The sequence below is a fragment of the Oryctolagus cuniculus genome, chromosome 1, assembly GCF_964237555.1.
Source record: "Oryctolagus cuniculus chromosome 1, mOryCun1.1, whole genome shotgun sequence".
NCBI classification, from domain to species: domain Eukaryota; kingdom Metazoa; phylum Chordata; class Mammalia; order Lagomorpha; family Leporidae; genus Oryctolagus; species Oryctolagus cuniculus.
In genome coordinates this window covers 201,814,637-201,826,325 of record NC_091432.1, presented here as the reverse complement: position 1 = coordinate 201,826,325, position 11,689 = coordinate 201,814,637, and the positions used below count along the sequence as shown (strand labels likewise).

General features: G+C 53.7%; 1 long non-coding RNA gene across 1 annotated transcript; it reads left to right on the top strand.

The window, feature by feature from the left end:
- The first annotated feature begins 175 nt into the window (after positions 1-175).
- On the top strand, positions 176-2,651 carry LOC108178747 (uncharacterized). Its single transcript, XR_001795477.3, has 2 exons — positions 176-771; positions 1,654-2,651. It is a non-coding gene; the product is annotated as an uncharacterized lncRNA (long non-coding RNA).
- The last annotated feature ends 9,038 nt before the right edge of the window (positions 2,652-11,689 follow it).

Sequence of the window (11,689 nt, the reverse complement as noted above, 5' to 3'; positions counted from 1 at the left end):
TCCAGAGTCCAGGTCTGGATGGGACGGAGAGACTCGGAGGGGTAGGCCGAACTGCTGGAGGGGTCAGCAGCAGGAGGAACCAGCCCTGGACGGAGCGGAGAAAAGAGGCCGGACACAAGCCACAGAGAACCCGTATGTGTCCTGAGGACAGGAGACCACAGGGCCCGAGGGAGAGAGTCCCTGAGAACGAGGACCAGAAAGAGATCAGAGGACCCCTGGAGACACATGGTGTGGGGGCAGAGGGGAGGAGAGGAAACGGGGGCACAAAAATAGACCTTTTGGAAAAGCCCAGCTGTCAAAGCAGGTGGGAAATGGCCCCTGTTGAGGGCTTCTAAGGCAGTGGCGTTTGGAGAGCGAGGGAGGCGGGAGAGGAAGCAGGGTCAAGCAGCCACAGCATGTGGGCGGGCCATGCCGAGCAGCAGGGATTTCTGCCTCAGCTTCAAATGACCTTTCACAGTCCCTGGCGAGCAGAGCCACTGGCTGTGGTCACGGAGAAAATGAAATCCAGCCCTTGGTCACTTTTGGCCCAAGAGAACCATTGTGGCTTCATGTAATTGGTGAAAGAAGGGAAATTAAAGGGGAAAAAAAGAAGACACACTGAAATTTGCAGCCATCTGCAGAAGCGCCTTGGGCTGGTGTCTGTACAGTCGCTAGTGCTCTTTCTGCGTGGACGACGAACCCACCTTCAGTCTGTCCAGATGGATGACAGCTCGTGGGAAAGTCCACCGACCACACCGAGGCCGGGGAGGGGCTGTTTCCTGTAACTTGCAGGTGAGGCCGGGGAATAAGTTGGTTCTAAGAGAAACTGGGGTTCCCAGAGTGCTCGCTGAAGGGTGGAGGCCCAGTGGCCATCTTGACCCAGCTAAGCCCCTTCCAAAGTGGGCTCCTGGGAAGCCTCCTCCAGCCCAGACTCCTGCCTGATTTCTTGCCACTCTGTGCTCCAGCTACACTGAACTATTTTGAGTTCCCCGAAGGCTCATGTTCTGTCACCTCCAGACCTTGGCACAGGCTGTTTGCTGTGGCTGCTCACTCCTCCACCCCCACCCCCCTGAGCCTCGCAGGGCCACCTTCTGCCGGTCCTTCGGTCACTTCCTCTCTCTCTGGTCTCCCCTGCAAGCTTCTCTGGGCACCATGGGACTCTTCTTTTGCCCCTTCCTCACCCTTTAGGGTCACTGCCTGTCTCTTATCTGCCATTCACACTGGACTATGAACTTCAGATCAAGGGGGTAGAGAGGGGGCATTGTGGTGTAGGAGGTTAAGCTGCCACCAGGATCCCATATGAGTGCTGGTTCTTGCCCTGGCTGCTCTACTTCCTATCCAGCTCCCTGCTAATGGCCTGGGAAGGGAGTGGATGATGACCACTGGATGATGTGGCCCCTGCCACCCAGGTAGGAGACCTGGAAGAAGCTCCTGGCTCCTGGCTTCAGTCTGACTCAGCGCTAGCCATTGTGGCCAGCTGGGAGAGGACCAGCAGATGGAAGATACCTCTCTCTGTCTCTTCCTCTTTGTAACTCTTTCAAAATAAATAAATATTTTTTTAAAAAAAGGAACCATCTGGGGCCCCTACTCCAAAGAGCCTTCTAGATATGTGGGACACAGGCAGAGCAGGCTTCTGCTTATGTTGCATAGATCCCTGTGTTCTGTCTCCTGCAGCGCCATGACAGCAGGACCTGGCTGGACATTTTCTCTTGTATGTCCGGCCCAAGCATAAGACTTTCGAACACCTCTAGATGCCAATAAACATTTTGAGTGATCAAGTGCAGAAAAGACAAGACAGCAATGACCGAGGCATAACTGACTTTGCTTGGTGAACAGGACTGTTCCTACACTAAAGTCCGTTTTCTGGCAAGTTCCTCTGAGGAGGCAGTGAGGTATGACGTCACCTAAGCCCCCAGTCCTAGCTGCCAAGGACCGGCCCTGAATGTCAGGTGGCCAAGGAGTCTGATTCTCCCAGGGTTCTCAGTTCTGTTCATAGGTGCCCTTGCTCGTCACCCCCTCATCCACGCCTGCTTCCTGCCTCTTCAGCCTTGACCCACATTCCTGTAACATAAATGTTATTTTTACACTGTCACTGAGAGAATAAGCCCTGCATCCCACCCTGGGGTGGTGTAGGAGGTGAGAGTCAATCAATCGTAGGGTCTCCCTTGAAAGACTATGATGTACAGCACTCCTAATCTGTCTCTGTTTGCCAGATGCACCCACACATTCAGCCCCCATGAGTGTCTGCTGAGGGCCAGGCTCTACATCAGACCCTGGAACTAGGATGGGGCATGGACCATGGTCCTTTTTAAAAAAAAAAAAAAACTATGTATGAGGGGCCGGTGCTGTGGTGCAGCGGGTTAATGCCCTGGCCTGAAGCGCCAGCATCCTATATGGGCACCGGTTCTTGTCCTGGCTGCTCCTCTTCCAATCCAGCTCTCTGCTATGGCCTCGGAAAGCAGTAGAAGATGGCCCAAGTCCTTGGGCCCCTGCACCCATGTGGGAGACCCGGAAGAAGCTCCTGGCTCCTGGCTTCGGATTGGCACAGCTCCATCCATTGTGGCCATCTGGGGAGTGAACCAGCGGATGGAAGACCTCTCTCTCTCTCTGCCTCTCCTCTCTGTGTAACTCTGACTTTCAAGTAAATGAATAAATCTTTTAAAAAATAAAAATAGTATGTATGTATGTATGTTATTTATTTATTTGAATGGCAGAATTACAGAGACAGAGAGAGAGAGAGAGAGAGAGAGAGAGAGATCTTCCACCTGCGGTTCACTCCCTAAATGGACAACAGCCAGGGCTGGGCCAGGCTGAAGCCAGGAGCCTGCAACTCCATCTGGGTCTCCTGCACACGTGGCAGTAGCTCGAGCTCAGGCCATCTTCGCTGCCTTCCCATGCACACCAGCAGGGAGCTGGCTGGATAGGAAGTGGAGCAGCTGGGACTTGAACTGGCATCCATACGGGAATGCCCTGCCACAGGCAGCAGCTTAACCTGCCATGCCACAACACTGGAAAACTGCCCCCCACTTTTTAGTTATTTATTTAGGTCCTTTTCCTATAGACTACAGTTCACAGTAAGAGTAAACTACATTCACACATCAATTTATAATCAGAATTAATGAAGAAGACAAATGGAGTGTTGCGAGAGGAACTGGAGAGGGGATCTACTTCAGATGAGTGGGCAGAAGCTCTGAAGAGGCAACATTTAGGCTGAGCCCCCCACCCCAGATTCCTGCCAGATGATAACATCTCTTCTCACGCTGGGTCCCCACAGGATGCTGGACAGTAGTGTGTCTTGGAAAGATGTACAGAGTTGGGGTTCACCTCTCAGCTCTGTGCCTTCAACAGGGAGGAACTTAACCTCCTGATCTGAGACAAGCACAGTCACCACTAGAGGGCAGTGGTGAGGGCTACGGTGGAAGAACCCGGTGAGGCCCCTGGACCTGCAAACCTGGCCCTGGCCTGCCTAAACCTTGAGAAGAGTCTCAAGCCTGAACTCCATTCACTGGCCTCTTCCCACTGCCCGCAGCCTGCCAGGGGCTCCGCCCGTCAGACCTCGCCCTGTCACTGGCCTCAGCCTCCACTTGGCCCTCCCCCTGCCCGAGTTAGGAGAGAGGGTCTATCTTGTGTCTCCACCTCCTCTCCTCACTTCTCTAGTTCCTGAATTCCCAAAGCTTTAACAGCGTTCGCTCTTCTCCCTTCACTCTGCCTTTGGGAATCTCCCTCATTCACAGGGCACGCACGATCTGCAGGGGAGATTCCTAGACCCTCAGCACCAGCCTGCTCACGCACAGCCAACTCTCAACTCCAAACCAGGTTGGTCCAGACATAGGTTAGCAGAGGGTATCCAGGCCAAGAAGCCATGGAAAGATGCTCCATAGCACTGGCCACAGGAAGTGCAAAACACAGCCGCGTTGAGATCTCTCTTCACACTTGATAATGAGACAGGTATCTCTACACATTTGCTGGGATGTCTGAAAGCAAATTCAGAATTGCCAGGATGGGGATGTTTGCATAGCGCTCCAAAGCTGTCTCACCCCCAGTCTCTTGTCTGAAGATTCTCTGGTGACCGCTGATCCTGGTAGGCAGCAGGAAAGGCAAATCCATGTGCCGACCTGGGTGCTGGATGGTCCTCATCTCTCGAGATTCTCTCACTCATGCCAGTAACGTCCCTGCAAGCCACAAGGACCCCTCATTTTGCTTTGGTCTATCTATATCCACCTTCTTCCAACTCCGCTCCCTTCCTTAACCCCCGGCAACCAACAGTCTGTTCTCCATCTCTACAATTGGGTCAGTTCAAGCGTGTTCTATAAATGGGTCCAGCAGGTTGTAGATTTGAGGGGATTGGTCTTCTTCACCCAGCATCATTCTCTGGAGACTCCTTCGGGTTGCTGCTTGCACCAGTGGTGTGCTCCTTCTCATGGCTGGTTAGCACTGCACGAAGTGGGTGCACCAGGGGCAACTTACAACACAGCAGATCAAGCTGCCGCTTGTGATACTGGCATTCCACAGTGCAGTGGCAGTTGGAGTCCTGGCTGCTCTTTGTCTGATCCAGCTCCCTGCCAATGTGCTTGGGAAAGCAGCAGCAGATGACCCAAGTTCTTGTGCCCCTGCCATCCACATGGAGACCAGAATGGAGGTCCCGGCTCCTGGCTTCGGCCTGGCCCAGCCTTGGCTGTTGCGACCACTTGGAGAGTAAACAATGGATGGAAGATACACTTCCTCTCTCTCTCTCATACTCTGCCTTTCACATAAATAGATAAATAAATATTTTTAGAAAGAGGGGCTGTTTCTGTGGTGCAGTGGGTTAAACCACTGTCTGTAGCTGGTCACTCCCCAAATGGCCATGAAGGCCAGAGCTGGGCTGGGCTGAAGCCAAGAGCCAGAAGCTTCTTCCAGGTCTCCCACATGGATGGCATGGGCCCAAGGACTTGGACCTTCCTCCACTGCTTTCCCAGGCACATTAACAGGGAGCTGGATGGGAAGTAGAGCAGCCAAGACCAGAACTCGCACCCGTAATGGGATCTCCCAGCATCACAGGTGGCAGCTTTACCTGCTATACCATGACACCAGCCCTGAATAAATACATCTTTTTAAGAAAAGAAAAAAAAAACTCTTCACCACAGTTTATTTCACTATTCACCCAATGATGAACATCTAGGGTGTTTCCAGTCTGGGGTTGTTACAAATAAAGCTACTATAAACCTCTGTGCATTTTTTATTTTAGATTTTATTTATTTATTTATTTATTTGAGAGGTAGAGTTACAGACAGAGGGAGAGACAGAAATGTCTTCCACCTGCCAGTTCACTCCCCAACTGGCTGCAACAGCCGGAGCTGGGCAGATCCGAAGCCAGGAGCCAGGAGCTTCTTCCGGGTCTCCCAAGTGGGTGCAGGGGCCCAAGCACTTGGGCAAGTTCTGCTCCTTTCCTAGGCCATAGTAGAAAGCTGGATTGGAAGAGGAGCAGCCGGGACTAGAACCAGCGCCCATATGGGATGCCGGCACCGCAGGCAGAGGATTAACATTGTGCCACAGTTTTGGCCCTGGGCATACATTTTTGTATGAACAGAAAATTTCATTTCTGAGACAACAATCAAGAGTGCAAAATCTGGCCATATGATAGAGTTGCATGTTTGCTTTTATAAGAAACCGCCAAACTGTTTTCCAAAGTGCCTGTGCCGTTTTACGTTCTCATCAGCGTTGTGTAAGTGATCCACTTTCTCTGCATCTCACTAGCAGCTGGTGAGGTCCCGATGGTTCATTTTGGCCCTTCCGGTAAGTGTGCCCTGATAACTCCTGTGGTTTTAATTTGTGCTTCTCAAGCTCAGAACGTTGAACATCTCTTGTGTGCTTATGCACCTTCTCTATGTCCTCTTTAAAGAAATTCTTTTGGGTCTTTTGCCCACTTTCTAGTTCTACTGTTCATTTTTAGCAGCGAGTTTTGAGGATTCTTCATTGTTCTAGATACTTGTTCTTGTGTGAGATATGCAAAGTTCTGCAACTATTTTCTCCTAGATTGCAGTTGCAGCTGTCTTTGTTATTTTGTTATTATTGAGAGAGAGAAATTCTTGTTGCACGTTCATTCTCCAAATTCTTGCCAGCAGTCAGGGCTGGGCCGAGCAAGGAGTTGGGAGCTGGGAACAAAGTCCAGGTTTCCCATGTGGATGGCAGGTACCCAGTTACTTGAGCCATCACTTCCACCTCCCTGGGTCTGCATCAGCAGGCTACACGTGTCCTTTCTCCAGCTCACACGGCCTCTCCTCTTTCCAGCCAGACCTCTTGAAGGGTGCTCATTGCCTCCGCTCCTCCCTACTCCCTTCAGCCTGGCCTCTGTGCGCCCAGGCCCTGGAAGTCCCTGCGGGCCTACCAGCACCAGAAGCTCATGGATGCTTGTAGGAACCTCTCCAGGGTCCCTTGAACAGCTCCAGGCCATCAGCACTCCCCGGGTGTCTCCCTGCAGCCTGTCTTGTCCAGCTGGGCCCTCCTCTTCTGTACCCTGTAAACACTACGGGGCCTCAGCCTTCGCTCTGAGAGCTCTTCTCATCCTCTGCACTCTCCCTGGAGACCTGCCTGCTGCCGTGCCTCAGCAGCCCACACTGTGCTTGTGGACCCCAGTCTTTAACTCCAGGAGGCACAGAGGAGGTGTGTGGCCAACATCTGTTGAGCGAGGATGTGGCCAAAGATGACCCTGTAGCACCTGAGTCCGGCTGCTCCTCTTCCCATCCAGCTCTCTGCTATGGCCTGGGAAAGCAGCAGAAGATGGCCCAAGTGCCTGGGCCCCTGCACCCACACAGGAGACCCAAAAGCAGCTCCTGGCTTTGGCCTGGCTCAGCTCTGACCCTTGGGGCCATCTGGGGAGCGAACCAGTGAATGGATCTCTATCTCTCCGACTTTCAAATAAATAATCTTAAACCACCAACAGCAGCAACAAACTGCACTCCTTTTATGTCCAAACACCCAAGTTTTCACACTTCCTGCTTGGTGTTAGGGCTGTGCTGTGTTCTTCCCAAATCCATGGTGGGGTCCCAGCACATCTCAGAGCGATTCTGTTTGGAAATACAATCCGTGCAGAAGATGAGGACTTTGGCCCCAATCCAAGGGGACTGGAAATGTGAGCATGGACACGCGAAGCTCCCTGTGAAGACACAGTAGAGCCATGGACAAGCCAAGGGGAGGCGTGGGGGAGCCCGTGGGAGGAACCGATGCTGCTGCCACTCTGACTTCACCCTGGCCCCAGAGCCCTAGGAAACAGCTGCCCGGCGTGTGGAACTGTTCCAGCAGCCCCAGGAAACCAGTTTCTTTGGTCCTGGAGAAGGCATTTGAGGGCTAGTGTTCGAGGCCTCACAGACGGACTCAGGGCCCAGAGTGCTCACTGTCTGGCGGGGGAGACAAGACGGAGCAGAGCAGCCAGCCAGGGCCGCGATACTCAACACGGTCCTCCAGCCCGTGGAGGGAGGCCTGCTGCCTGTTAGGCTTGGGGAGGGGAGGGTTAATGCTCTTGCTGTGAACATGGGGGTTGTGCTGGTGCAGATGGAGGGGGAGTAGACAGAGGCAGCCTGAGCAAAGTTGAAGTGAAACACACAGGGGTGGGCAGATGGCCAGCGAGGGCGTGTGGGGACAAGTGGCAGGAAGTAAGCTGGGGGTGTGGTGGGGCCAGCTTTATGGCATAGTGAGTTAACCCTCTGCCTGAGATGCCGGCATCCCATACGGGCACCAGTTTGAGTCCTGACTGCTCCACTTCTGATCCAATTCCCTGCTAATGGCCTGGGGGAAGCAGCAGCAGTTGGCCTAACTGCTTGGACCCTTGTACCCATGTGGGAGACCCTGATGAAGTGCCTGGCTTCAGCCTGGCTCAGCCCCAGCTGTTGCAGCCATCTGGGGAGTGAACCAGCAGGTGAAAGACCTCTAACTCTGCATTTCAAATAAATAAGCTTAAAAAAAAAAAAAAGGGCAGGCTGGGCATGTGGGCTGGGACTCCGGGATTGGGCCTTGGGGGGATCTGATGCAGGCACTGACTGCTCCTGAGAAGGGCGGCGCAGGAGAGCCGCCTGGGTGGTCGGTGGGACAAGAGCACTGAGGACTCCCAGGTGTCCTTGGGACAGACCCAGGGGAGGAGGTCACTGGGAGCTTGCATTTCCTCCTGTCTTCCACCTGCTGAGGCCCTGCACTGTGGCCAGTTCTGGGTTTGGGAAGTTCCTCGCCCTCTAAGGGAGATAAACTTTCCCCAGGTTGGCCCAGCAGTCCTGTTAGGCCCACACCCCAGCCTCCTCCCCAGACCAGCAAAGGCAGGGGAAAGCAGCCAGTCTGGCTCAGCACGTGGGGCCCAACACCTCCACTCCCTCATCTGAAAGATGGGGGTCAGAACCCTCACACTGCCTCCTCCTCCGTGATGGGGTAACCCAGTGCCAGTCTTGCACAACTGCTAAAGGGGGTTCTTGGGTACACAGGCCCTGGCTGAATGCACACACATGCTGCCTTCACCATCACAGGCCCAGTAAGTTGCCCCTCATGGTGTCCAGCACTGTCACTCACCAGAAAGTGCATACGGCACAGCCAATTAACAGATGGGAAAACTGAGTTCAAGAAGCAAAGGGTCTTCTGCAAGTTCATGAAGGTGTCCCGGCCAGGGCTGCCCCCCACCACGTGAACTTGCCGTTAGGCCTGAGTGGCAGTGTCCATGGTTTGCCTGCCTCCCAGTGTTTGACGGTTTCAACTTGGAAACGTGAACTCTTCTCACCGTCCTGAACCTTTGGGACCAACAGGACATGGGTCTTCATTGCTCACAGCCTGAGAAGGGAGAAACAGGCCCTCGGACTCCCTCACCACAGCAGAGCCGGAAGCCGGAAGAGCCTCGGGAGAACAGACGGCAGGGAGCAGCTCTAGATTCAGCAGGAGTGGGGTACGAAGCCCCTCTAGCCTCTCCTCTCCACGTGTAGAAAACGGGGCTGAAAGTTTATTACTTTTTTTTTGACAGGCAGAGTGGACAGTGAGAGAGAGAAAGGTCTTCCTTTGCCGTTGGTTCACCCTCCGATGGCCGCCGCAGCCGGCACGCTGCAGCCGGTGCACCGCGCTGATCCGATGGCAGGAGCCAGGTGCTTCTCCTGGTCTCCCATGGGATGCAGGGCCCAAGCACTTGGGCCATCCTCCACTGCACTCCCTGGCCACAGCAGAGAGCTGGCCTGGAAGAGGGGCAACCGGGACAAGAACCCGGTGTGCCGGCGCCGCAAGGCGGAGGATTAGCCTAGTGAGCCGCGGCGCCGGCCTGAAGTTTATTACTTTTCAGGGAAGCTGAAGGTAGAATTCTCAGTACTGCCGCCTGCTCCCTTTTCCTTCCGATGGAAGCGCTTCCTAGTGCTCGACAGTGTCCTTGCTCCTGCAAGACGGACTCGCTTGACAGGAGAACCAGTGCACCTGCTGCAGTTTCTGGAAGACACCACCCTCCCCTGGAGTCAGAGTGGGGGTGCAGCCCTTGGCCTCCCGCTGCTGGTCTGCCCTTCTCTGCTCTCAGCCTCAAGCCCGGCTCCACTATCTCCTTACCCCGAGGGGCTGCGAGTATCCCTGTTGCTGGCTGGCGCTCAGATCTCCACAGTATCCATGACCCGCAAGCTCACTTAGCTTGGGCCTCAGGTTTTCAGTTGAGAAACTGATGGTTCACTGAGAAGGGACTTGGCCGAGGCCAGCAGGACTAGAACGAGGTCCCTGGATCTGTTTGAGGCATTGCTCCCTCCCTCCTCGGACAGGGAGGGGCTGTGCAGTAGCGAACATACACAGCCCAACTCCTCCTAGCAAGGTCAAGTCCCCCTCGTCAGAGTAACTCAGAGGGTGCCCCTCTGCCCTACAGCCCCTCCCCAACAGCTCTGGGACCAGGTATAAACCGCCCGCTGCTTGAGATCATGGGGCTGGCCTAGCTGGCTCGGGGGGTGACTTCCCCACACACTGCCACCTTGGCAGTTTCCCTGCAGAACAACTGTTTGGCTGGCTGAAGTCTGCTAGTAACTCGACTCCCTTTCAAACTGTCAACACAGCATTATCATCCACCTCATTAAAATTGATGTCAGCACAACGTGACGGCGGAAGGTCACAGCACAAGGGAACCCCCTTGGTTCTGTCACTTCTCTCTGGCAATAGGGTGGTGTAGCCATACTAGGAACGCCGGACCCCCTCAGCAGCGCAACATCCTTGGGCATCCACTTCTGGAGTCCCAGTGGTGCGATGGAGGGGGTGGGGTATGGCCTGCACATCAGGTGGCCGGGCGTCAGACACCGCTCCAGGGCTGCACTTGCCTGTTGTAGGTGTGAACTAGAGCGGAGAGCACAGCAAAGCCGTGGCCACGTGTGTTCTGGGCTAGGCTCTTTCATGACTTCACCAGGACACCTTGGGCCAGTCCTGGACTCTCCCATGTCTCAAGGAGCAATGGCCCACCCACATCATCACACTTGAGTCCAAGCAGAACATGCCTCAGCGGACCGCAGAGGAGCCGGTCAGGACTGTTCACCCAGTACACCACAGTTCCACCTGGCACACAATGTAAATCCACACATATACGTATAACTCAACTACTTGCTGCAAAAACTGGAAACTCCTCCAGTTGAGACAACTCCTAAAATACAACCTGTTCTGTGAGCTCATCCCCAAGAGACCTGCTTCTCTTAGAACTTCCCACTTTGCAAAGAAACATGAGACATGTGCAATCTGGCTGAATTGCCTAAATATCCTCACTGGCCACATGGTCAAGCCAATATTTTACAAAGCGAATGCGCAAGAAAGGTCTGACCTCCAAGGCCCTTCAGAAGGGCCCAAAGTACTCCTCCAGGCTCATCTTCCATTCCTTTATGCTTTTCTCATCACACCTGCCAATCTGCATCTACCCAGCAACTTCCTGCCTCTGCCCTCTATCTCCTTCCTCAACTAGACTGTCCGGTCTAGTCCACTTCCCCAGCTGCAGCTGGATGGCACCTGAACATTCTGTTGGCTCTCCAGGCCCCGCCTAGTAGGTGTCACTCACATGGATGTCTGTCTTCTCTTCCATACTAGTCACTGTGAACAGCAAGGCTGGCTCCCCCGACTGCCCAGACAAATCTCAGGTGTTTGGTAGACATGGCCAATTCCATCAACTTCAAAAACCAGAGAAATGTAATGAAGGTAATTTAGGGGGAAAAAAAAAAAAAGACAATTATGGTGGGCACTAATCCAGCCTCACTGATATCCTTATAAGTAGAGAAGCCTGGACCCAGAGACACCAGCATTTCCCTTCCAGAGAGAAAGATCAGAGAAACCAAACCTGTCAACCTGTTGCTCTTGCACTTCCAGCTTCCAGAACTGTGAGAATAAATCCCTACTGTTTAAGCCAAAATCAAAAACTAGGGAGGGGGGAACCATCCATAATGGTTTCTAAGTCCATAACAACATAAACCCTTCAGGACCCCTAGGCTACAAAACAAACCACTTTACAAGGCACTGAACGTTGGGGCCATTGCTCTGATCTAACAGGTAAAGCTGCTGTCTGCAATGCTGGCATCTAATTGGCCGCTGGTTCTAGTCCTGGCTGCTCCACTTCTGATACGGCTTCCTGCTAATGCACCTGGGGAAGCAGAAGACGGTCCAAGTGTTGAGCCACTGCACCAGGTGGGAGACCCAAAAAGAAGCTCCTGGCTTTGGATCAGCCCAGCTCTAGCTACTGTGGCCATTTGGGGAGTTAACCAGCAGATGG